The 22,529-nt window shown below is 39.1% G+C and overlaps 1 long non-coding RNA gene across 2 annotated transcripts in view; it reads left to right on the forward strand.

The window, feature by feature from the left end:
• The window catches only part of LOC140515272 (uncharacterized), a 69,604-nt gene that overhangs the window by 867 nt on the left and 46,208 nt on the right, over positions 1-22,529 (forward strand). The gene's annotated exons all lie outside the window — the stretch shown is intronic.

Consider the following 22,529-nt stretch of genomic DNA (forward strand, 5'->3'; position numbering starts at 1 on the left):
GGCCGTCTGAAATGAATTCACAGACTCAAAAATTCTTTAAATCAAGGTGGCAAAGATTTCTTGTTAGGCTGTTAGAGTGGGCAGAGCTCCTTAAAGAATTTGCACATTAGCAGGAGTGATGCTGAAGCTATAGGAAAAGGACTGGATTATCTGGCAGACATGCTAATGAGTTGATAATTTACAGCCTTGGTCATTGGCATCCTTCACTACTGGAAACCAGGGGAACAGGTTTCTCAAGGATGTATTTTTGGTCAGTTACATCTGTAGCAAGATAGCTTTGAGGGTCAATGTTTATAGCTTGACCTCTGGATTGAATATGATAACTTTGGGAATCAATGCATGATAATTCTGTGGTTACAAGATAGTCCTGTTTTTGCAAGAAAATTTTTTCAAAGGTCAACTTGTTCTTGTGCTGAGGAAAGATAGTTTGTTTTCCTGGAGCCCACTCATGAGTCATGGCTAGGCATAGTGTCCTTGAACTGGGGAGAAAACTGTCAGGGGTATTGTTTTTTTGAAGCTGTGGAGAAATGTAATGTTGGAATTGGGGTCCAAGCACAAGCAATCCATTAATCCTGGGCAAGTCACTTAACCTAAACCCATTCCTTTCACCATAGTGGTTTTGTCCTTACTGTCTATAGGTAAGATAATTGCATTCAGTTTTCCTTCCTTCCTCACCTAAAGTAAAAAAAAAAATGATAATAAATAAATAATGCCCACAGAAGGTTGGGGTGGAATGGTTTTAGTGCAAAAACTTTGATCTATAATCTTTCTAGATTTTGTTTGTAGTCTTGTAGGTTGATTTAGATTATTGAACTAAACTCAGGCCATCCCACCTCACATCACAGGAACATATGTAACCTCAACCAAGAGGAATCCAAATAACTCTGGTAGCCCAGGAATCTGAGACCATGTCATCCTTTGGAAAAGGAAAAGGAGGGAGATATTTATAAAAAGCATTGACATTATGGAAAAAGGAATGTCCTTTTGAAATCAAAAAAGCACTATAGACACTTGGAGACTTCCCTCCTGTGGCATTCAGAAAGGAAATAGAAACAATGCAGCTAGAAATATTGGACTTGAGGCAGCATGATACAGTGGAGAAAATCATCAGATTTAGACTTGGAGAACCTGGGTTTAAATTCTCACTCTGTCGCTTAGAGACCTGGGTGATCTTAGGCAAATCATTTAATCTCTCTGGGCCTCAGTTTCCTCATCTGTACAATGAGGGGGTTGTTTTAGATGATATCTAAGGTTCCTTTGAATTTTAAACCTATGATCCTGAAACAAATTTTCATAAGGGCACCACTTATCATGGCTTGGTATCTGCAAAATGGATGTTCAGTACTGGCCATGATTTATTTGTGTGGTATTTAGAGCACTGGGGAGAGAAAAGTGAAGTGGTGAGTAGGAGCTGTTTGGATCCTTGCTGTCTAATCTCTTTCATACCTTTTATAACTTTGCCCTCACTATGAGGGAGCTGGGGCACACTGTCCCGCCTCAGTGATTAACTCTTTATAAGCCCAAGTTTAGAGCAAGGGATTTTAACTTAGGGTCTTTGAACTTTCACAAAATGAAAGTTTGATATCTAACTCAAAATAATTGGTTTCTTTAAAAATCTTACATGTTTTATTTTGTGCATTCAAAAACATGATTCTGAGAAGGCGGACGCAGTTTTCAACAGATTGCCAAAGAGGCCTATTGAACACAGAAAGTTGGTAAAGAAGTCCTGGTTTAGAAGGTTTGACTGAAATATGTTTTGGCTATACATACTGTCAATTTCTGTCTGACCAGACTGTAAAGATTCCTCTTGGAAGAAACTGAATCCCAAAGTATGGATGGCATGGGAACTTGTTTTTTCAAATATTACTTTTACTAGTATCTTTTGGGGGGTTTTAAATCACCATCATTTTTTGAAGCATCAATTAGCTTTTTACAAAAGATTATTTACTTCAAAGACATAGTAAGAACATCAAGACCAGACATTTTCTCTCCTCCCTTCTGCTCTTGGGACCTTAGTTCCCTTCAAGGCTTAGCTCAAGTGTGGCCTTTTACAAGGTTCTTCCAGGTGTTATTGCCTACCCTTTGAACTCTTTGGTAACGATTTTGTGTTTATTTATCTGGGTACTTATGGTATCTCCTCAGTAAACTGGAAAGCAGGGACTGTTTCATTTTTCTTCTGATGTAGTACCTGGAACACAGTAGGTGCTTTTAATTAAATGCTTGTAGAATTTAGGGTTGCCAAGGTAGGGACACTAGTTTGAAGATGATTGCAATAGTTTAAGAGATAATGAGGGAGTAACCTTAGGTGATGGCAGAAAAAATGTAAAAGAGGCAGACCTGGAGTGAATTTAGCAGCTGATTAGATGTGGAGGAGCAGCAGGAAGGGAGAGTTAAAATTGAGGCATATTATGCCTACAGAATTCTCCTGATCTACCAGTCTAGAATCCCTTTTAAAGAGGAAAATTTGGTTAGTCTGATATGACATGTTCTTGATTGAAGTCAAGTTGGCTCTTTGTGGTGGTAACTTTTAATGTTCACTAGTTATCATCTAGAATTTTGCCAGGAATAGAAGTAAAGCTCCTCTACCTGTAGAGTTTACAGACTCCATTATCTGTTCATTTTTTTTTTTTTTGAAATTTGGGACATGTGGTCCTTTCTTGTCTGCACAGTCTTTCAGAGATGACTGCCAGTGGCTCAGAAATTACATTAACTGTTTTTTAATATCCTGGGAGGTAGTTCCTCTGCAAATAGTGACGTAGCAGGAAAATGGAGCTCTAATACAAGTTGAGTAGCTCTTCCTTGTTTTCATTCAAACCTACCCTTTGACACTTTCCCGTCATTCCTTTCATCCTCTCCTTCCCCTAATATACCTGGAAAAACTATCCCCCTTCTCTTTTTTTCTGTTCAAAAATGGAAGTTAGATTTAGAAAGTAAAGGTCTTTAGTAACTTTCAAAAGAGTATGTTTAGTGGAATGGTTGGGTTAGAAGGCGGGTTTCAAGGTGCAAAGGAGTAAATAAGTAGTAAGGCAGTGAAACCAAGGAATGCTACACTTTCGTGAAGTCTGGCAGTGAAAGGATGGGGAAAGAGAAGATGGTTTTATTGAGGAGCTAGCATGTTACAAGAAAAGTTTCTTTACAACAGGGGAGGAGGAGAAGAACCAATTAGATTGTGAGAAGTTATAGACCTTTCAAAAACTCCAACCCTAGAGCAAGAGCTGGCAGACTTCCTTTAAAGGGACAGTGAGTAAACTATCATTAGTGAACTAAAATTCTTGTTTTAGGCTTTGTGTGCCAGGAGGCAAAATTCAGTATGTTTTGTGGGTTCTTCTGTAACCAAAAAAAGACAAATTTCCATGGTTTTTATTGGTGAAATTTAAAAAAAATGATAGTGTACTGAAAAATTAATAAATTTCTGTAATACAGATTTTGGGGTTCAAAGTTAGTGATCCCTATTATAAACATCTATTGCAAATGTTCATCTGTAATGAGGTTTTACATATTTCATCTTTAAAAATGTGTTCCCAAAGATACACATTGCCAAATACCGGTATCAGTCTACAAGTACTGGTTAATAGTTTTAAACAAGTTTATTTTCTCTGAATGCTTTCTTTAGCTGCTAGAATCAAACATGATTTAATTAATTAACTCACCTTTGGTAAATGGCTTTCCTTGCTTGACTAACAAATGTGCCACTTGGAAAATTACTTTTGTTGCAGCCTCATTTTACATTTTTATTTTTTGTCAAGAAATTCTATTAGATACTCTGTTTTAATTTTCTAATTTTTTGACTTTGCTTTCCTATAATTTGAGATTATTTTGATGAGTGCTTAGTCGGATAACTTCGATGTATTTGGAATTCTTTTAGCCTAGCTACATCGTCATTATGTAGTAAACATGATACCTTACAATCTAAGTGGATAACAAAATAAACTACACTCCCCTGAGCCTAAAAGCACAACAGTGGAAGTCCACCTTTGTCTTCTTGTTTTGACATGATGTATATTCACTGGTAATTGGTAATAAAAAATAAATGAAAGTGTCGTGGCACTTGAAATACTGTCTGTAGCAGTGCTCTAACTACGCTGCTGTGATTTGTAGTGTGCTCAGCCAGCAGCAGCGTGAAGCCACGTAAGGTCTTTGTCAAAACCATTCAACTTTGCCATTGTAAGACAGAAACAGTCCTAGATAATAAGTAAGCGAACCAGCCTGGCATCGTTCCAATAAAACTTTATTTGTGAATTCTGAAATCTGAATTTCATTTAATTTTCACATGTCACAAAATATTACTCTTTTGATTTTTTTTCCAACCATTAGAAGTATAAAAACTATTCTTAGCTTGTAGATAATACAAAACCAGGTGGCAGCCCACAGGCCATAGTTTGCTGACCTCTGGCCCAGAGGTTTTTCTGACCATGCTTTCCTATTTCCAACCTCTAACTCCAGTCCAGAACGTTATCTTGAATCTTTTTTTTTTGATTTCTGAAAAAGCAAGATCTTTCCCTGTTTGGCCCTCAGGCCTACCTCCTCCTGACTTTTTGGTCCTAATTGCTTATCAACTCAGTTAGCAGTTTCCCTAGAAATCCTGTTATTACTATCTCTCCAGAACCTTTGCTCTTAGTCTTTTTTTTTTTTTTTTACTGTTTGTTTAATTCAGCCCTTTCATTATTTCCTTTTATTCTCCCCCTGCAAGGCTTTACCCTCTAAAGATTTTGACTAATCCCTCCCTGAAACAACATTTCCTCCTAATTCCTCTCTCCTAGTCTTTTCCTGATTTCTTGTTGAATTTAATGTATTTCTGTAGGAATGTGTGTGTGTGTGTGTGTGTGTGTGTGTGTGTGTGTGTTTAACTTCTTTGTTTGGTTCAGATGAAAGTAAAGTTTATTTGTAGCCTGTGCTTCCCACTCTTTCCACATTTATATAGTTCTGATAATGTGAAATAAGTTCCATCTTCTTCCTCTATCTTTCTTTCCTAATATACTTCTTTTTTCCTTCTCTTTTCCTTATTCTCTTAAGATTATCAAGCTATGACAGAACTGCTCCTTTGTCAATATGAACAGACAGTTTGCAGAGGAAAAAATTAAAGCTATCTTTAGTCATATGAAGAAATGCTCTAAACCAGTATTAAGTAGAGAAATCCAAATCAAAACAACTCTGAGGTACCATGTCACACCTATCAGATTGGTTAACATGACAAAACTGGAAAATGATAAATGTCAGAGAAGATGTGGGAAAATTGGAACACTAATGCATTGTTGGTGGAGTTGAACTGATCCAACCATTTTGGAGAGTAATTTGGAACTATGCCCAAAGGGCTATAAGACTGTGCATACCTTTGACCCAGGAATACCACTCCTAAGTCTGTATCCCAAAGAGATCATAAAAATGGGAAAAGGTCCCACATGTACAAAAATATTTATAGCAGTTTTTTTTTTGGTGGCCAAGAACTGGAAATCGAGGGAATGCCCATCAATTGTGGTATATAAATGTAATGGAATACTATTGTGCTATAAGAAATGAAGAACAGGCAGACTTCAGAAAAACCTGGAAAGACTTATATGAACTGATTCTGAGTGAAGTGAGCAAAACCAGTAGAACATTGTACACAGTAACAGCCGTAGTGTGCGATGACTGACTTTGATAGACTTAGCTCTTCTCAGCAGTGCAAGGTTCTAATACAATTGCAAAAGACTCATGATGGAAAATGCCATCCACATCCTGAGAAAGAACTTTGGAGTCTGAATGCAGGTAGAAGCATACTATGTGTTCTCTTTTTCTTTTGTTGTTTTGTTTCTTCTTTCTCATGGTTCCTCCCATTAGTGACTGTTCCTTTGTCATCTGCCTTATTTTCTCCCTTTTATTTATTTATTTAACTTTTAACATTCATTTTAACAAAATTTTGGGTTCCAAATTTTCTCCCCTTTTGTCCCCTCCCCCCACCCCAAAACACCAAGCATTCTAATTGCCCCTATCACCAATCTGCTCTCTCTTCTATCATCCCTCTCTGCCCTTGTCTCCAATTTCTCTTTTGTCTTGTAATGCCAAATAACTTTCTATACCCCTTTACCTGTATTTCTTATTTCCTAGTGGCAAGAACAATACTCGACAGTTGTTCCTAAAACTTTGAGTTCCAACTTCTTTTCCTCCCTCCCTCCCCACCCCTTCCCTTTGGAAGGCAAGCAATTCAATATAGGCCAAATCTGTGTAGTTTTGCAAATCCATAATGGTCGTGTTGTATAAGACTAACTCTATTTCCCTCCATCCTATCCTGCCCCCCATTACTTCTATTCTCTCTTTTGATCCTGTCCCTCCCCATGAGGGTTGACCTCAAATTGCTCCCTCCTCCCCATGCCCTCCCTTCCATCATCCCCCCCCACCCTGCTTATCCCCTTGTCGCCCACTTTCCTGTATTGTAAGATAGGTTTCCATACCAAAATGCGTGTGCATTTTATTCCTTCCTTTAGTGGAATGTGATGAGAGTAAACTTCATGTTTTTCTCTCACCTCCCCTCTTTATCCCTCCACTAATAAGTCTTTTTGCTTGCCTCTTTTATGAGAGATAATTTGCCCCATTCCATTTCTCCCTTTCTCCTCCCAATATATTTCTCTCTCACTGCTTGATTTCATTTTTTTAAGATATGATCCCATCCTCTTCAATTCACTCTGTGCACTCTGTCTCTATGTGTGTGTGTGTACTCCCACCCAGTACCCAGATACTGAGTAGTTTCAAGAGTTACAAATATTGTCTTTCCATGTAGAAATGTAAACAGTTCAACTTTAGTAAGTCCCTTATGACTTCTCCTTGCTGTTTACCTTTTCATGCTTCTCTTCATTCTTGTGTTTGAAAGTCAAATTTTCTTTTTGGCTCTGGTCTTTTCATCAAGAATGCTTGAAAGTCCTCTATTTCATTGAAAGACCAATTTTTCCCCTGAAGTATTATACTCAGTTTTGCTGGGTAGGTGATTCTTGGTTTCAGTCCTAGTTCCTTTGACTTCTGGAATATCCTATTCCACGCCCTTCGATCCCTTAATGTAGGAGCTGCTAGGTCTTGTGTTATCCTGATTGTATTTCCACAATACTTGAATTGTTTCTTTCTAGCTGCTTGCAATATTTTCTCCTTGACCTGGGAACTCTGGAATTTGGCCACAATGTTCCTAGGAGTTTCTCTTTTTGGATCTCTTTCAGGTGGTGTTCTGTGGATTCCTTGAAGACTTATTTTGCCCTGTGGTTCTAGAATCTCAGGGCAGTTTTCCTTGATAATTTCATGAAAGATGATGTCTAGGCTCTTTTTTTGATCATGGCTTTCAGGTAGTCCCATCATTTTTAAATTGTCTCTCCTGGATCTATTTTCCAGGTCAGTTGTTTTTCCAATGAGATATTTCACATTATCTTCCATTTTTTCATTCTTTTGGTTTTGTTTTGTGATTTCTTGCTTTCTCATAAAGTCATTGGCCTCCATCTGTTCCATTCTAATTTTGAAAGAACTATTTTCTTCAGTGAGCTTTTGAACCTCCTTTTCCATTTGGCTAATTCTGCTTTTGAAAGCATTCTTCTCCTCATTGGCTTTTTGAACCTCTTTTGCCAATTGAGTGAGCCTATTTTTCAGGGTGTTATTTTCTTCAGCATGTTTTTGGGGTCTCCTTTAGCAGGGTGCTGACCTGCTGTTCATGCTTTGACTGCATGTCTCTCATTTCTCTTCCCAGCTTTTCCTCCACCTCTCTAACTTGATTTTCAAAATCCTTTTTGAGCTCTTCCACGGCCTGAGCCCATTGGGTGGGCTGGGATACAGAAGCCTTGACTTCTGTGTCTTTGCCTGATGGTAAGCATTGTTCTTCCTCATCAGAAAGGAAGGGAGGAAATACCTGTTCACCAAGAAAGTAACCCTCTATATTCTTATTTTTTTTCCCTTTTCTGGGCATTTTCCCAGCCAGTGACTTGACCTCTGAATATTCTCCTCACACCCACCTCGCCTCCTGATCCTCCCAGCCAGCGTTTGGGGTCTGAGATTCAAATGCTGCTTCCAGTCTTAGGGCTTTGGGTGGGGGCAGGGCTGCTATTCAGTGTGGGATTAAGTTCTGGTGCTCAGGTGGGGGCAGGGCAGTCTTACGGGGCTCACTTCCCTTAGGGGGTTTATGCACAGACCTTCAACAATGGATCCGGGCTCCTGCCTGTTTGGGGAGCCCCTGTCCACCCCACCCCTGCTGCTGCCTCCCGAGGGGGCCTGAGTTATGGGGGCACCCCGCTCCCCTCTTGAACTGCCAAAGAGACCCTCTCACCGACCCTTGTCACCTGTGGGTGGAGGGACCCCTGTGGCTGCTGGGGATTCCATCCCTGAAGCTTGCTCGGATCTGCTCCTCTCGGCACCTGGCGGCCAATGCAGGGCTGGGCTGGGCTCCGGGTCCGCAGCGCGAAGGACCTTTTGCGAGAGGTTTTCAGGCTCTCTGGAACAGAAATCTTGTCCACTCTGTTGTTCTGTGGCTTCTGCTTCTCCAGAATTTGTTGGTAGTTCTTTTTTACAGATATTTTATGGGCTGTGGGTTCGGAGCTAGTGTATGTGTGTCTTTCTACTCTGCCATCTTGGCTCCGCCCCTATTTTCTCCCTTTTATGACTCTTGAAGATACTAGGATACTGAGTGGTCTTTTTTTTTTTTTTTTTGATTCTCCCTCATTAGACTGTCGTCCATTTTATTTCAAAGAATCTACTCAGCGTTAGTCTCTTGAACAGGAATGCTTGAAAGTCTATTTCATTAAAGATTAATTTTTGCCCCTTTAAGATTACCCCCTTTTCCCAGATCAGTTATTCTTGGTTGTAAGCCTTTATCTTTGGCCTTCTAGAAAACCTTAATCCAAGCTTTCCATTTCTTTATAATGGCAGCTATCAGGTCTTTGTGTGATCCTGACTGTGGTTCCTTGGTACTTGAACTGTTTCTTTCTGGCTGCTTATGGGTTTTTTTTTCCCTTTGCTTTGGAAGCTCTGGACTTTGGGTATGATGTCTCTGGGAGTGTTCATTTTGAATTTTCTCTTAGGACATAACCAGTGGATTTGTTCTGTTTTCTCTCATTTCTCTGTTCTTTTAGAACTGGACTGTTTTTAGTCATGATTTCTTGAAATATGGTATATAGGCTTTTTTATAATAGAAGTTTTCTGGTAGTCTCATGATATTTAAAATTATTTCTCCTTTATCTATTTTCCAGGTCAGTTATTTCTGATAAGAGATAACTTGCATCTTCTGCTATTTTTTTAGTCTTACAATTTTGTTCTAGTATTTCTTGTTATCTCATGGAATCACAAATCCTCTCTAGCCTAGTCTAATTGCTATGATTTTTTTCTCCTTCCTCTTAACTTGACTATCTTGAGGAAAGTCCCCAGTCCTTCCACTATCCTGCCAGTTCGTCTCAGATTCTATATCTTTGTCTCCTTTATCGTTTGTCTTAAATGCAATTTTCTCTTTCTTGCTCATTAATACTGGCTTGCTTGGCTTCAGCCCACTTTGGTGTTCCCAGTTTTGCTCCAAAAATTTCAAACTCTCTTGGTTAAAAATATTTAGACTACCTGAGATCTCTCATGTATATTTTATGACATATAAACCTCTAGTTGCTTCTTTAGAGGTCTCACCTCAATAATTATTTTGGGGGATGGAGTTGTTTTGCATATGTCTATCTTCCCCTGACATCTTACTTACCTGTTATATGTATTTCTGTTTTCTTAGGAAGCATATAAAACTCAGTCACACATGCCTACTTGCTAGAACCTCAAATCACTCTGGGAGGCCTTATCTGAATAGTTAGTATACTGGCATCAGGATTCAAGGTGTGAACACAGTGAACTGGAATAAATATTAATTAAAAGCACTCCCTGATGTGACAGCAACATTTGTTTCTCTTTCTCCTTCTCTTCCCTCCTCCCCCTCCTTCTAAGCTTCATCTCCCTTTTGCCTGGATTAACTTTTTCTGCTCTTGTTCTATTAATGACAGCCGGAAGGCAGTGCTGCTTCATTTAGATTGTGCCTCCTGTAGGCTTCTCTGACTTTTTTTTTTTTTTTTTACTGTTCCTCTTCCCTTGTTCTCCTTTTTGCTCTCACTGTTCCATTTGTTCTCTTTCCATTTTCTTTCATTTCTCCTTTATTGTCCTTCAATTTCAATTTCCTGTTTTCTCCTCCCCTCGATGGAGGCAATGTGGTAAGTAGTAGATAGAAAGCCATCCTCAAAGCTAGAAAGATCTTGATTCAGGTCCTGGCTGTGTGACTTATCCTGTATTCTAGGCAACTCCCTAAGACAATTGCAGAGGTGGCGATAGAAGGGAGTTTACTCATCTGAGAGTTCTCTATCAGCAAAATCACAGATCTTATCCCTTTTTTAAGTTTTTGGAGATTTGTGGAAGAATGGTGGGGTGAGTGTTAAGCCAGGGAACTTGAGGCCATTTTCCTAATAATTCCTCTGCTACAGGGTGTCACAGGGCAGTATGGTATAGTGGAAAGAGTGCTGGATTTAAGTCAGGAGCCCTTGATTTGTGTGACCTTGGGAAAGTGCCTTAACCTCCTTGGTTAAGTAGATCCCCAAGGTCCCTTTCAGCTTTGTTTTATGACTAGACTACATGGTGTATTAGCGGGAACATAGTCTGGAATGAAATGTAGAGTTCTGGATTCCATTGTAGTCAGTTGGGCAAGGTAAAGAAATCAATGAGACTCACAGGCGGGTGGAATTGATAAAGTGTTTGTACATGTTCAAGCCCAAGCCTGGAAAGAGGAACCGCTTGTGGTAAAACATTGTGGTCAGAGAAAAATCTTGTCATCCTTGTTATGACACCCTTCCAAGCTAAATTTAGCAAACTGCGTATTTGTCAGAGACTCTCGCAGAAAGCGACACAACTCTGTGAAAGGCCTGAGCACTTGTTTCTTCTACTTGTAGCATTTGGTTGGGGGCATGAAATGAATCTCGTGATTCCAGTTGTTTCATGTCTCTGCTTCTCTTCCATCCCTCGCCACTTCATCTTCTTCCTGAGTTGCTACAAGTTATCAGAAGAGCTTTGTCTTTTGTCTGAGTTTGGGGCACTTTTCTAGCTTTTGGTGACTTCCAAATTGTTTAGCTGTTAGACAGCTAGGATTTCTAATGTGGCTCAGTGAAGCATGCCAAGAAGTCACTGTAGATGATTGATGCGTGAAGGTAAAGTACAAAAATTCATTAAAAAATTTCCACAAAATTCCCACATTCTTGCTTGTTCGTCTCTATAGCAATAAAATTCATTTATCAACAGTTATAAAAATATATGATGAATGTATGATGCTATCCCATTGCTGATCATATTTGAAGAAGATGCATTCACTCTCATAGGGTCCAGAGGTAGAAGGGATCTTTGACATGGTCTAATCCAACCCTACCCAACCATTTCTACAGTTAAGGCCCAAAGAAGTTCAGTGACTTTCCCAAGGTCACATAGCTAGTCACTGGAAGAGCTAGTCTTTGAATTCATTTCCCAAGATCATCACTCTCTCCACCGTGCCATACTACTATTGTCATCGTAGCTTTTCTGGCCTCCTACACCTATAGAAAAAAAGGCCCAGTCTGTGCTAGGTTGGTCTTGAGGGGAAGGATGTAGATACTTGAGGAAGACATGGAGTCATGGAGAGGATGGGGGTGGGGGAGTGGGAGTGGGAGTGGGTGCCACGTGTACTGAACCAAACATGGAGAAGGGCGAGGTGTCTTCCAGCATAGGCTGGAGGTGCTATAACAACGATTCCTCTTCAGATAGGGTTTGTTAGGAAAGACCTTGCTCAGTGTAGCCAGAATGGGCTAGTGCCTCTTGTCGTAGCCCTTTGGAGCTCTGATTACCTTCTCCGGGAGTTTAGAAATAGCTACTCCTATACTGCTTGCTCACTTTTACTTTCAAAGTTCAGCATCTATTTTTTAAATAAATATTCATCTTTCCAGAGGTTTCTCTAGTTTTTATTTTAGGGATATAAAGGAACTTTTTAAGTTTCAGAAATCCCTACCATCCCTACCATCCATCCCTACCTCCAAGAAACTCCTAGGTTTAGTGTGACTATTGGCAGGGAAATAACTATTTGAACCATAGTTTATATCCACACCTTAAAAGTCATTTTATTTCTAGATATACCAGAGACATATAAATCCAGTAGTAGCAGCATTTAATTATGACATGAAACAACAAAAGAAATGAATCGAGCACTGACACATTCTCTGCTTCCATACGTGGAGATGTGCAAATCCAGAGACGTGCAAATCCATACCTCCATGGAAGTTATAGTTTAATTACCCTTCAATCCTTCCCCCCCCCCCCGAGCCCCCAAATAATGGGAAGACACTCTTCTTTTGCACTCACAGTCTTGGGTGGGGGGAGTGGAGGATGTGCAGCGTGATCTGCTTGTCTTGCCTTGGCTTTGTAGTTATCATAATCTAAGTTTAGGATTCCATGATGATGACCCAACAGAGTGGTCTTCTCTTAATTTCTTCCGAGTAAAGCTCCTGTTTTGCTTCTCCCATCCACTCATCCTTGCAGCTCTTTCTTTTAAACCTGTCACCTTCTAGAGCCTCTATACCAATTGGTGTCCTCACCTACTGAGATCACTACACTGTAGGCTCATATAGATCACAAACACAGCAGCAAATGACATTCTCTGAAGAGGTCCTTTGCAAAGTGTCAGTTAAAATTTGCTAGATTTTTCTGAAATCAACTCATCAGAGTTGAGGTCAGATTTAGTAAAACCCAAGAGTAATGATGAAAAATAAGATGATGTGCAATTGAGACAACTCAAACTAGAACTACCTAGGTAATTGAAGATTAAAATGGGAAATGGACAGAAATAACATTCAGTACTTACTACAATAAATTTTACACAGTGCAAATTAATTGCAGCAACAAGGAGACCAAACGAGCTTAGAAAGTGCTTTAGTCAGCAAACACTGACTTACTTGCCAAAAAGAACAAAATGGCTGCCAAAGACAATACTGGATTAGAACATAAACTCATTTGTAAAATATTTCAAAGAATGATGGACCATGGTGAGTAGCATTGCCTCATAAAGCAGAAAGAAGCAATGAAGGGCAAAGTGTTTTTCCTTGGCACCTCTAACCCTGAGACTAACTTGAGGCGTTTACATACTTAGAACTGAATCTCTGAAGTGTAAGATGTCCCATACCATAAATCAGTTAACCAACACACATTTATCGAGTGCCCATATACCAGACAGTATACTAGGCATGAAGGACACAAAAACAAAAATGAAATGTTCCCTGCCCTCAGGGAGCTTATGTTCTTTCAGGAGAAACATACATATAAAGACATTTCATTTTTAAAAAACTGCGTATTTATTTGTGTGTGTGTGTGTGTGTGTGTTTAACATTCATTTTTTAAAATTTTGAGTTCCAATTTCTCTCCCTCCAGCTCCTCCCCCATCCATTGAGAAGGCAAGCAATACAAAACATATTCCCATATTAGCTATGTTGCAAAAAAAAAAAGCAAGAAAAATAAAGTGAAAAAAGTATGCTTCAGTCTGCACTCAGAGTTCATCAGTTTTCTCTCCAGAAGTGGATGGCATTTTTCATCATGAGTCCTTTAGAATTGTCTTGGATCATTGTACTGATCAGAGTAGTTAAGTCTTTCACAGCTTATCATTACAATATTGCAGTTACTGTATATGGTGTTCTCTGGTTCTGCTCACTTCACTTTGCCGTCAGTTCATATAAGTCTTACCAGATTTTTCTGAAATCATACCCCTCATCATTTCTTATAGCACAGTGATATACCACAACTTGTTCAGCCATTTCCTAATTGATGTGCATCCCCTCAATTTCCAGCTGCTATAAATATTTTTGTCTGTATAGGTCCTTTTACTTTTTCTTTGTTCTCTTTCTCTTTCCTTTTTCTTTGATCTTCTTTGAGATACAAACCTAGTATTGCTGAGTCAAAGGGTATGCACAGTTTTGTAGTCTTTTAGGCACAGTTCCAAATTGTTCTCCATAATGACTGGACCAGTTCACAACTCCACTAACAGTGTGTTAGTGTACCTGTTTTTCCACACCCTCTCCAAGCGTTTGTCATTTTCCTTTTCTATCATGTTAGCCAAACTCATAGATGTGAGGAGGTACCTTAGAGTTGTTAATTTGCGTTTCTCTAATCAGTGATTCAGAGTATTTTTTATGTGGCTATTGATAGCTTTGACTTATTGTTCTGAAAGTTTCCCGTTCATATCCTTTGATCATTTATCAATTGGAGAATGGTTCTTATTTTTATAAATTTGGTTCAGTTTCCAATATATTTAAGAAATGAGACCTTTATCAGAGAAATTTGCTGTAAAACTGTTACCTATTTCCTGCCTTCTAATTCTGGCTACATTGTTTTTAGCTGTGCAAAGCCTTTTTAATTTCATGTAATGAAAATAATCTATTTTACTTCTTGGAATTCTCTCATCTCTTCTTTGGTCATAAACTCTTCCCTTATCCATAGATTTGACAGGTAGATTTTTCCATCCTTCCCTAATTTGCTTATGATATATCAAAAATGTTTCATTTTTGTCTTTATATCTAAATCATGTACTCATTTTGACTTTATCTTGGTATATGGTGTGAGATGTTGGTCTGTGCCTAGTTTCTGCTAAACTACTTTCTTGTTTTCCCTGTAATTTTTGTCACATAATGAGTTCTTGCCCCAATAGCTGGGATCTTGGGGTTTATCAAACACTAGATTACTATGGCTGTTTATTACTATATATTGCATACCTAATCTATTCCAGTCATCCACCACTCTGTTCTTAGTCAGTACTAAATTGTTTTGATGAATACTGTTTTGTAATATACTTTGAAATCTGGTACTGCTAGGCTGCTTTACTTCAATTTTTTCCCTCATTGATTTCCTTGATATTCTTGGCCTTTTGTTCTTCCAGATGAATCTTGTTATTTTTTTCTAACCTGTAAAATAATTCTTTGGTAGTTTGCCTGGTATGTTACTGAATAAGTAAATTAATGTATGTAGAATTGTAATTTTTATTATATTGTCTCAGCCTACCCATGAGCAGTGCATATTTCTTCATTTTAGATCTGTCTTTATTTGTGTGAAAAGTGTTTTGTAATTTATATAGTTCCTGTATGTATCTTGGTAGGTAAACTCCCAAGTATTTTATACTGTCTGCAGTTATTTTAAGTGGAATTTCTTGTTCTTTCTATTCCTGCTGGGTTTTGTTGGTAATATGTAGAAATGCTAAGGATTAATGTAGGTTTATTTTACATCTTGCAACTTTGTTCAAGCTGTTCATTGTTTCAGCTAGTTGATTCTCTAGGGTTCTCTAAATATACTGTCATATCATAAACAAAGAATGATAGTTTTGTTTCCTTGTTACCTATTTTTATTCCTTCTTATTCTTGTCTTATACCTGTAGTTAGCATTTCTAGTATAATCCTGAGTAATAATGATGGTAATGAACATCCTTGCTTCACCCCTGATGTTATTATAAGGGAAGGCTCCTAGTTTATTCCCATTATACATAATGCTTGCTCTTGGTTTCAGATGGATACTACTTATCATTTTAAGAAAAGTTCCATTTATTCCTATGCTTTTTAGTGTTTTTAATAGGAGTTTTATATTTTGTAAAAAAATTTCTGCATCTATTGAGATAATCATATGATTTTTGTTATTGATAAGGGTCAGTTATGCTTATAGTTTTCCTATTACTGAACCAGTCCTGCATTCTTTGTATAAATCCCACTTGGTAATAGTGTATGATCTTTGTAATACATTGCTGTTACCTCTTTACTAATATTTTATTTAACCTTTTTGTATCAATATTTATTGGGGAAATTGGTCTGTAGGTTTCTTTCTCTGTTTTTGCTCTCCCTGGGTTAGCTATCAAAACCATATGTATGCTGTAGAAGGAGTTTGATAAGACTCCTTTATCTAGTTTTTCAAACAGTTTATATGGTATTAGAATTAATTGTTTTTTTTTTATTTAACTGTTATTCATTTTCACAAAATTTTGGGTTACAAATTTTCTCCCCTTTTCTCCCCTCCCCTCCCCCCCCAAACACCAAGCATTCTAATTGCCCCTACGAAACAATCTGCTCTCTCTTCTATCATCCCTCTCTGCCCTTGTCTCCGTCTTCTCTTTTGTCCTGTAGGGCCAGATAGCTTTCTATACCCCTTTACCTGTATTTCTTATTTCCTAGTGGCAAGAACATTACTCGACAGTTGATCCTAACACTTTGAGTTCCAACTTCTTTACCTCCCTCCCTCTCCACCCCTTCCCTTTGGAAGGCAAGCAATTCAATATAGGCCAAATCTGTGTAGTTTTGCAAATGACTTCCATAATAGTTGTGTTGTATAGGACTAACTATATTTCCCTCCATCCTATCCTGTCCCCCATTACTTCTGTTCTCTTTTGATCCTATCCCTCCCCATGAGTGTTGACCTCAAATTGCACTCTCCTCCCCATGCCCTCCCTTCCGTCATCCCCCCCACCCTGCTTGTCCCCTTGTCCCCCACTTTCCTGTATTGTGAGATAGGTTTTCCTACCAAAATGAGTGTGCATTTTATTCTTTCCTTTAGTGGAATGTGATGAGAGTAGACTTCATGTTTTTCTGTCACCTCCCCTCTTTATCCCTCCACTAATGAGTCTTTTGCTTGCCTCTTTTATGAGAGATAATTTGCCCCATTCAATTTCTCCCTTTCTCCTTTCAATATATTTCTCTCTCACTGCTTGATTTCATTTTTCTTTTTTTTTTAAGATATGATCCCATCCTCTTCAATTCACTCTGTGCACTCTGTCTCTATGTATGTGTGCGTGTGTGCATGTGTGTGTGTGTACTCCCACCCAGTACCCAGATACTGAAATGTTTCAAGAGTTACAAATATTGTCTTTCCATGTAGGAATGTAAACAGTTCAACTTTAGTAAGTCCCTTATGACTTCTCCTTGCTGTTCACCTTTTCATGGTTCTCTTCATTCTTGTGTTTGGAAGTCAAATTTTCTTTTCAGCTCTGGTCTTTTCATCAAGAATGCTTGAAAGTCCTCTATTTCATTGAAAGACCAATTTTTCCCCTGAAGTATTATATTCAGTTTTGCTGGGTAGGTGATTCTTGGTTTTAGTCCTAGTTCCTTTGACTTCTGGAATATCCTATTCCATGCCCTTCGATCCCTTAATGTAGAAGCTGCTAGATCTTGTGTTATCCTGATTGTATTTCCACAATACTTGAATTGTTTCTTTCTAGCTGCTTGCAATATTTTCTCCTTGACCTGGGAATTCTGGAATTTGGCCACAATGTTCCTAGGAGTTTCTCTTTTTGGATCTCTTTCAGGTGGTGTTCTGTGGATTCCTTGAAGACTTATTTTGCCCTGTGGTTCTAGAATCTCAGGGCAGTTTTCCTTGATAATTTCATGAAAGATGATGTCTAGGCTCTTCTTTTGATCATGGCTTTCAGGTAGTCCCATCATTTTTAAATTGTCTCTCCTGGATCTATTTTCCAGGTCAGTTGTTTTTCCAATGAGATATTTCACATTATCTTCCATTTTTCCATTCTTCTCTCTTTGTTCTGTGATATCCTGCTTTCTCATAAAGTCCTTAGCCTCCATCTGTGCCATTCTAGTTTTGAAAGAACTATTTTCTTCAGTGAGCTTTTGAATCTCCTTTTCCATTTGGCTAATTCTGCTTTTGAAAGCATTCTTCTCCTCATTGGCTTTTTGAGCCTCTTTTGCCAATTGAGTTAGGCTAGTTTTCAAGGTGTTATTTTCTTCAACATTTTTTTGGGTCTCCTTTAGCAGGGAGCTGATCTGCTTTTCATGCTTTTCTTTCATCTCTCTCATTTCTCTTCCCAGTTTTTCCTCCACCTCTCTAACTTGATTTTCAAAATTCTTTTTGAGCTCTTCCATGGCCTGAGCCCATTGGGTGGGCTGGGACACAGAGGCCTCGATTTCTGTGTCTTTGCCTGATGGTAAGCATTGTTCTTCCTCATCAGAAAGGAAGGGAGGAAATGCCTGTTCTCCCAGAAAGTAGCCTTCAATAGTCTTATTTCTTTTCCCTTTTCTGGGCATTTTTCCAGCCAGTGACTTGACCTCTGAATATTCTCCTCACACCCACCTCGCCTCCTGGTCCTCCCAGCCAGCGTTTGGGGTCTGAGATTCAAATGCTGCTTCCCTCCTTAGGGCTTTTGGCGGGGGGCAGGGCTGCTATTCAGTGTGAGAATTAAGTTCAGGTGGTCAGGTCGGGGCAGGGCCGCCTCTCAGGCTCAGTTCCCTCAGGGGGTTTATGCACAGACCTTCCACAATGGATCCAGGCTCCCGCCCGCTTGGGGAGCCCCTGTCTGCAGCCACCTCTCAGCTTCTACCTCCCGGGAGGGCCCGAATCATGGGGGCACCCCACTCCCCTCTCAACCTGCCAAAGAGACTCTCTCACCGACCCCCATCACCTGTGGGTGGAGGGGCTTGTGCTGCCGCTGGAGATCCCGTCCCTGAAGCCTGCTCGGATCTGTACCTCTCAGAGCCGCGGCTGCCGCAGGTCTGGGCTGGGCTCCACGTCTGCAGCGCGACAGACCTTTTGCCAGAGGTTTGCAGGTCCCTCTGTGTGGAGGGACCCGCATGGCCGCTGGAGATCCCGTCCCCGAAGCCCGCTCGGATCTTTTCCTCACGGTGTCGCGGCCGCTGCAGGGCTGCCCTCAGCTCCCAGTCCTGGCGCCCAGTCCGCAGCGCGAAGGACCCCCCGCGAGAGGTTTGCAGGTCTCTCCAGAACAGAAATCTCCCTCGCTCCAATATTCCGTGGTCTCTGGGTGCAGAATTCGTCCTGGGTTGGTCCCCTCTAGCCGTTCTGTGGTTTGTGGGTTCGGAGCTATGTGTATGTGCGTCTTTCTACTCCGCCATCTGGAATTAAATGTTTTTTAAAAATTTGGTAGAATTTGCTTGTGAATCCATCTGGTCCTAGGGATGTTTTCTTAAGGAACTCATTTATGGCTTGTTCAGTTTCTTTTTCTAAAATGAGGTTAAGCGTTCTATTTTCTCTTCTGTTAATCTGGGCAATTTATATCCTTGTAAGTATTCATCCATTCAATTTAGATGGTCAGTTTTATTGGCATATCATTGGGCCAAATCGATCCTAATAATTGCTTTAATTTTGTCTTCATTGGTGGTCCATTCACACTTTACATTTTTGATACTAGTAATTTGGCTTCTTTATTTTTAAAAATCAAATTGACCAATGGTTTATTTAATTTGTTTGGTTTTTTTTCATAAAGTAAGATCCTAGTTTTATTTATTAGTTCAAATTTTTTTACTTTCAATTTTATTAATTTTGATTTTCAGAATTTATATTTTAGTGTTAAATTGGGGATTTATTATTTCTTCTTCTAGTTTTTTTTTTATTAGTAGCACACCTGATTGATTGATTTGCTCTTTCTCTCTTTTACTGATGTAAGTATTTAGAGTGAGGTAGTTGCAGCTTTGAGGCTATATGTGGCCCTCTAGGTCCTCAAGTGTGGCCCTTTGACTGAATCCAAACTTCACAGAACAAATGCCCTTAATAACAGGATTTGTTCTGTAAAACTTGGACTCAGTTACAAGGCCACATTCGAGGACCTGTAAGGTCACATGTGGCTTCAAAGCTGCAAATTTCTCAGCCCTGGTTTAGAGATACAGATTTTCCCCAAATACTGCTTTGGCTGCATCCCACAGATTTTGTACATTGTCTCATTGTTGTCATTATCTTTAATGAAATTATTGTTTCCTTGATTTGTTCTTTAGGATTACATTATTTGGTTTCCAGTTAATTTTTAATGTATGTTTTCAGTGCTCCTTACTGAATGTAATTTTATTGCTTTATCGTTTAAACAAGATGGACTTAATCTTTCTGCTTTTATGCATTTATGTATGAGTGTTTTATGCCCCAATACCTGACCAGTTTTTGTGAAGATGCCATGTATAGCTGAAAAAAGGCATATGCCTTTATATTCCCATTTATTTTTCTACAGAGGTCTATCATATCTAGCTTTTCCAAAATTCTATTTATCTCCTTAACTTCTTTCTTATTTATTTTGTCACTAGATTTATTTAGTTCTGAAAGGGGAAAGTTAAAGGCCTTCACTAGCATAGTTTTACTGTCTGTTTCCTCCTGTAATTCATTTAACTTTTCCTTTAAGAATCTGGATGTTCTGATATTTGATGTATATATGTTTAGTATTGATATTCGTTGTCTATGATACTTTTTTAGCAAAATGTAAGTTTCCCAGATTATTTATTTTAATTAGGTCTAGTTTTGCTTTTAGGAAGTAGGTGACTCTGTGATAGAGCACTGGACCTGGAGTCAGGAAGACCTGAATTCAAATCTTGCTCCAGACACTAGTAGCTGTGTAATCCTGGGCAAATCACCTAACCCTGTTTGTCTCAGTTTCCTCATCTGTAAAATGAGCTGGAGAAGGAAATGGCAGACCATTTCAGTATTTGTGCCAGAAACCCCCCCTTCCCCCAAGTCCAAATGGAGTCATGAAGAGTTGGACATGAGTGTAACAACAGCAAAGTTTGGCTTTTGCTTTATCTGAGATCGTAATTGTTATCCCCTCCCTTTTTTGCTTCAGGTGAAGCATAATGTTTCAGCCCTTTACTTAACTCTATGTGTCTTTGTGTTTCAAGTGTTTTTTAATAAATATTTTATTTTTCCAATACACATAAAAATAATTTTAAGATTCTTTTTTTTAAATTTTGAGTTCCAAATTCTTTCTCTCCCTTCCTCCCCTCCTTGTCATTGAGAAGGCAAGCAATTTTATATAGGTTATACACGTGCAGTCATACAAAACATATTTCCATATTAGTCATGTTCTGAAAGAAACAGAGACCAAAAAATCCCCCCCCCCAAATAAAGTTCAAAAATAAGTATGTTTTGAGCTGAATTCAGACTCCATCAGTTCTTTCTCTGAAGGCAGATAGAATTTTTTATCATAAGTCCTTGAGAATTGTCTTGGTTCATTGTATTGCTCAGAATACCTAAGCCACTCACAATTGATCATCATGCAGTATTGCTGTTACTGTGTATACTGTTCTCCTGGTTCTGCTCACTTCACTTTGCATCAGTTCATGAAAATCTTTCCAGGTATTTTTTTAAACATCCTGTTTGTATTTCAAGTGTGTTTCTTATAAATAACAAGTTGTTGGATTCTGGTTTCTCATCCATTCTGCTATCTACTTCTGTTTTAGAGGTGAGTTCGTTCTATTCACATTCACAGTTATGATTACTGTGTATTTCCTTCTATCCTATTTTGTATTTATACATACATATGTGTGTGTATGTATATGTATATGACTCTTTGAGCCAGTTCAGATGGGAGGTTCAAGCGTTGCCTGCCTCTTTCCTCCATTTTCCTCTCCACTGTAAAAGCTCTTCCTTGCTTGCCTTTTTTATGTGGAATAATTTTTTCCCATTCATCCTCTCTCTTCCACCTGCTCATAATGGTCCCTCTTTTTCACCCTTCCATTTTTTTTAGATCATTCCAACATAATCGACTCAAACCCATGCCCTCTGTGTATATAGACTCCTTCTAAGTGCAGTAATAATGATAAAGTACCACATAGGAGTGTAAACAGTTTACCTTCTTGATTTCTCTTTTTTATGCTTTTCCTGAGTCTTGTGTTTGAATGTTAAACTTTCTATTTAGCTCTGTTTCTTTGTAAGCCCATTTGTAAGTTTTCAGTGCTTCCAAAGTAGTATGATCTGGGAAGATGTCTGGTCACTGCTCTCCTACTCTGCTGTGCTCTAGTCCTTCCCTGAGAGGGGCCTCTGTTCCCTTGCAGGCTCTATGGCTTGCTCTCTTCTTTGCCCTGGAACTGGGTCCAGTGCCCCTGCTTCCTTGTGACCTCAAGCACTCCTCTCTACCCTGGAACTGGTTATGTGTAATGGAGTTGACAGTGTAAGGTCCTTCTGACCTCCTAAGTTAGCTTGCTGAAAAAAATGTCTCACCCCTACCTTTTGTTGGCTTTTCCACTCCTGAATTCAATTTGATGTGTTATTTTAAAGGGGTTTGGAGGGTAATGTTGGGAGAGTTCAGTTGGAATGCTCCCTCTACTCTACCATCTTGGTTCTGTCCTCAAAATGCATTTTAAAAAAGGAATTTATTCTTTTCACAGAAGGTAGTAGAGTGTACTGGATGGAGAGCTGGCTTCAAAGCCAGGAACACTTGGATTCCAGGTCTGACTCTGACATATACTGGTCATGTGATTTGACAAGTTGATCAGCATCTCATGGCTGTAGGAAATTCTCCAAAATGAAAAGTTGCCAAGAGGGTACCACCTGCATTGGAGTTTTCTTACACCAGTGAAATCACAGATACATATTCCTTATTCCTGTTATTTGTATGGAGGGAACAGTTAGGTGATACAGTGGATAGAGTGCTGGAGCTGGAATCAGGAAAAATCTGAAATGCTATTAACCTCAGATACTTATTAGCTACATGACCCTGGGCATGTCCCTTAACCTCTGTTTGCCTCAGTTTCCTCATCTATAAAATGGGGGTAGTAATAGCATCTGCTTCCCAGGGTTGCTGTGAGGATCAA

Source organism: Notamacropus eugenii, chromosome X (assembly GCF_028372415.1).
Source record: "Notamacropus eugenii isolate mMacEug1 chromosome X, mMacEug1.pri_v2, whole genome shotgun sequence".
Lineage (NCBI taxonomy): Eukaryota > Metazoa > Chordata > Mammalia > Diprotodontia > Macropodidae > Notamacropus > Notamacropus eugenii.